Source organism: Gadus macrocephalus, chromosome 17, assembly GCF_031168955.1.
Source record: "Gadus macrocephalus chromosome 17, ASM3116895v1".
In the NCBI taxonomy this organism is placed as follows: domain Eukaryota; kingdom Metazoa; phylum Chordata; class Actinopteri; order Gadiformes; family Gadidae; genus Gadus; species Gadus macrocephalus.
This window is the reverse complement of record NC_082398.1, coordinates 3935097-3940290: the sequence shown is the minus strand read 5'-3', so window position 1 is coordinate 3940290 and position 5194 is coordinate 3935097.

The following is a 5194-nucleotide window of genomic DNA, read 5'->3' as shown; positions in this document are numbered from 1 at the left end:
TTTCCCCCAAAATGTGGATGCTACTAAAGTCTCTAATCCAATCAGATCAAGTAAATCATTCGGGGATGATTACAGAGAGGACATTAATGCGGACATTAAGGCCTCGGTTGAATCTGATTGTACTGATCTGATTCACTATGAAAAGAGTAAAGAACAAGTGTCTCGAGAAAGCATCTCGGTACCTTGAACGTGGGTAAAAATATGCTGGTCAAATAATTTACCATCAAATAATTCTAAGTTTGTTGTACTTTATTTTGTGTCTAGGATTTAAAAAAGCTCAAATCTCCACATTGATAAAAAAGATGACAACTAACTGTTTATTACTAGGCCGTTGAACGGGCCGGTCAGGCAGACAGGCCCAGTTTGAGAACGCATTCGGTTGCTTTCACTTTTTTTCCCTTTTTCTTTTTTTTTGTTCCATTGTGTGAGAGTTGGGGGCAGGGCTGAAACAGCAGAAAGCAGGAATATGCTGTGGGTGTGTGTGAGAGAGAGAGAGACAGACTGAGAGAGAGAGAGACGAGAAGAGCAACAGAGTTAAAGTTTGTTTAGAACGTGTTTGTCTTTGCAAGAGAGCACTTTGCCCAGACCTGCAGCCCCAGAACTACATACTTTGCAAGGTAAGCCTCACAGAGAACCGAAACTTTTCTCAACAGCATACACTATATTTTCATCCCATGAAATTGACTTTTTAATGACTTTCTTATCTTTGTTGTTTGACTGTGACATTTCATACAAATTCTCATTCTCCTTGATGGCCGGTTTTCCAAATCTGGCCATGTCACATTCTTTCTGGAAAATAGCGGAACGAAATCTGAGGGTGGTGTGACTCGACTCTGTGTGTGTGACTTTGTGTCTCTCTGTGTGTGACTTGTGTCTCTGTGTGTGTGACTTGTGTCTCTGTGTGTGTGACTTGTGTCTCTGTGTGTGTGACTTTGTGTCTCTGTGTGTGTGACTTGTGTCTCTGTGTGTGTGACTTTGTGTCTCTGTGTGTGTGACTTGTGTCTCTGTGTGTGACTTTGTGTCTGCGTGTGTGACTTGTGTCTCTGTGTGTGTGACTTAGTGTCTCTGTGTGTGTGACTTTGTGTCTCTGTGTGTGTGACTTTGTGTCTCTGTGTGTGACTTGTGTCTCTGTGTGTGTGACTTGTGTCTCTGTGTGTGTGACTTGTGTCTCTGTGTGTGACTTTGTGTCTCTGTGTTTGTTACTTGTGTCTCTGTGTGTGTGACTTGTGTCTCTGTGTGTGTGACTTGCGTCTCTGTGTGTGTGACTTGTGTCTCTGTGTGTGTGACTTGTGTCTCTGTGTGTGTGTCTGCAATGAGTCATCACCACATGACCATACAACCTCAATTCCAGACACCATCTCTTGCTCTCTATACTTATTTGCCGGAGTTACTATTTACTAATTTCCATAGACTTTAATCCAAAATGTACTTCCGGTGAATTAAAATATGTTTAATTAAGAAGAGGGTTAGGGTGAGCTCCCCGCTACCCTAGGATACCTACAGTACCTTTAGCGTTGAGAGTTGAACCGAATAGTGCTCTCCGTCTGTCTACAACGAGTTCCTCATTCCGCAAATTATTCACTCATTATTGATCGGATAGTTCTGATTTTGTGGGGTCATGAATACTATAGCGTGTTGAATGATGATGTAGTGAACTGCTGCGGAGAGGGCCGGTGATGTCCAAACAGGCGTCCGGTTTCTATTTACGTAAGTCGATAGCATGGATTGGTTAAAGAATGTTTTGTTTGTTCCTCGAAAGGCAGTCCAGCAACAAAGGCATACACCAAAGCCGTCCCCAAACGCGAACCACTATAACTCAGTAGACCCACTGTCAACCTTATCATCTCAACGTGGAACTACAATCTTTGTTGGTGAGCTTTGTTCTGCTTTCTGTTGAAACGATGGCTTTACTTAGCCCTAAAGCTGAAAATAAAGCTCATTGCTTTATTTCCCAGCTGCCTGCACGTTGGCTGTATGATATTCAGTTGTTCTTCCTTCCTCTAAGAGATGCACCCTACCCAACACACTGGCACACATATCCTATCTGCCCCCCCCCCCTCCCCGTTTCCCCTTGAAGCACACACAAATGCAGAACACACACACACACACACACACACACACACACACACACACACACACACACACACACAGCGCCTATGTCAGAGCACCCCGTTGTCACTCACCGCCCCTCCGGGCTCTAGGGACCTGTGAGCGTGCCGCCGGCTCTCATATTTCTGACTGATTAAAGGTGCATGAATGGCTGATTGGCAGAGTGACCCCCGTACCCTAGCTCTGACCTTATGCGCCTCCATCTCCCCCCCCCCCCCCCCCCTTCTTTGTGAATATAGGCCGATGTAAGCGGTGCTAGCTGAGTGAGTAGACAGACGGCGTAGTGACAATCGCACAGCCCTCAGGGCCCCGACAAATGAGGTGTCGCTATTCAATTCATTTCCTGGTTTCTGCTCTCTTCCTCTCTCTCTCTCTCTCTCTCTCCCCCTCCTCCCCCCTTAGTTCGGTGGTAAACATATTAGCATCTTTCGGAACCATGACAACTCATCATTCATGATTCAATATTTTTTTATTAAATGGAAGATGTTGTGAAAATGGAATTTTGCATTTCATTCTCCACCATGTGAATACGATCTGTTGGTCTTAAGGAAGAGACTGGGAGGAGAAAGGCTTATACAACATAGCGTTTGGGTTTTTTACCTCACTTTTGTACAAGGGTGGGAGGCGGTCTAAAGAGAGGAATCACAATAGATGAGGGAGGGGCGACATGAGAATCGGGGGAGTGACTTCTACATTTAAGGTCTTTGACCATGATCAATTTGGTGTGTTACTAGCAACCTGGAACCAGGAACCCGACTCCCCCATTGGCAACACGCACTCACGCACACACATGCGCACACACACACACACACACACACACACACACACACACACACACACACACACACACACACACACACACACACACATACACACACACACCCATCCATGGGCTGCGGGTATCATCACCCAGGTCCAGCTCCAGTTACCGTCCACATATAAGCTAACCAGGCCAGGTAATAGGCAGACGGTTGGGGCTACTTGGCTCACTTTGAAAACACACGCAGACAAACCTGCTGTGACGAACCCAGGGTCGCACACCTCACCGGACGCACAGGATGGATCCGTATTTGAGTGCGAGCCGGAAACGCCGGCCATTATGCAGTTAAGTGGCAAAGATGATGACGCCCCTTTCAACTTCTCCTTGGCTCTGTCTCTCTGTCTCTCTCTCTCTCTCTCTCTGTCTCTCTCTCTCTCTCTCTCTCTCCTTCTCTCACTCCTCTCTTTCCTTCTTTTCCCTCCTCTCTCTCTGTCTCTCCACTATCTATCTCTCTCCTGTCTCTTCTAGCTTGCAGCCTGCAAAGCATGATTGATTAATATTGCTCTTATCTTTTTCGTCTTTTTCAAATGGTCGGTTTACCGTCCATGTTCTGCCCATTAACTGGACACAACTCCCATAGTTTGTTATAGTTACAACTTCTGTATAAATTGTCATGTGGCCCTACTGTGATGTGACTGTGCACCGATGCACAGAAGGGAATTCAGACTTCAATGAATTTGTTTTTGTTTTCTTCTATCTATGTAATCTATTAAATAGCATGACGGAATTCGACTTTGGCTTTGGTTGGGCTTAGCACTATACCTATGAGTTGCAGTTAATGCAAGAAAGGGCTAGGCAGAAAAGTCCATTCTCTTAATTACACACACACAAACACACACACACACACACACACAAACACACACACACACACAAGAGTGCCTCTGTTCATTGTGGCCTCAATTGTCGTTAGTCTAGATACTCCACTGACTTTGCTGGACATTCTGAGACATATTCCATGTACGCAACATGCCCACCACTACATCAAAACATAATTTAAGTCTTTCAATTATTTTCCAAGAATTTAGAAGTGCACTCATTTCAATCTGTTGTATGTGTTATAGGCCTATAGCCGGTGATCAGTGAAAAAGTTGCGTTGTGTAAGGTTGTACCGGCATTAGGTGGTTTCTTTTATATAGCAGGCGTCATGTCTGATCTGTAATGGTTCTAATAGCATAAACTAGTTAAGAGTGTATCCTGGGTTTTTGTGGGTCTAAGTGCATTATGTGAAAAGCTGTTGCTGTTGTCACAACAAACCATAATACTGTGGAGGTGTACGATTAGTGACGTGTGACTCATCTAGCACCTCTCTCTCTCCTAGCCACGCCCATGGTCTTGTGAAACCACATACTACGCCTGTAGTTGGCAGGGGTGGGTGGGGGGTGGGGTGGGGTGGGTGGGGTGTGTGTGGGGGGGGGGTGTGTGGGGGGGGGGGGGGGGGGGGGTCACGTTGCATGGAGATGATGTAATCTAGACCTGCTGTCTCAGCCAGCCGTGCAACACTTCATTTAGGGATGCGTGCCCGAGCCAAACGTCTCATAACAAGCATTTACATGACCTCTTTATCTGTGGTCTGATAAGAGACGCCGGGAGATCCCATTCTATACTGCCCCAGCAGTCACAGCAGTCACAGATCTTAGGCAACGTTCGTGACAAGTGGATCACATCCCATCAGAAGGTCTAGTCTCGCTTCCTCTTCCTCTTCCCCGTGTCACGCGAGAAACCCTTCGCAACCGGAAGAGTACGACACCTATCCAACCGCCTCTACCTCTTCCTGTTCAGAAAAATGATTCACCAATACCAATTTCTGCACACGGATTTTCAACCCCATTGTTAAACTAAACTTGGTTCTGCTACAAGGGATGAACGATGTTCGATTCCAGTGGATACTCTTTATGAACCTGGGTAGGGTTAGTAGATTAAACTAGTGAAGACAACACCCATTGACCTGGTTCATGTGCCATCTAAGAAGCAGACCCTTAATTAGTCTTATGAGCCACACCTGTGTGGTTCCTTATGAAGACACCACTCTGAAAAGTGTCTGTTGTTCTCTCTCTCTCTCTCTCTCTCTCTCTCTCTCTCTCTCTCTCTCTCTCTCTCTCTCTCTCCCCCTCTCTCCCTCTCTCTCTCCCCCTCTCTCTCTCTCTCTCTCCAGAATGCTCCCGTTGCAGCCGGCCCAGGGGCAGTTCAGCCCGGAGGTGCGTGGAGCCGGGGCTCCGCGTGTGGAGGGTGGAGAAGATGAAGGCGGTCCCACTGGAGGCCTCCGAG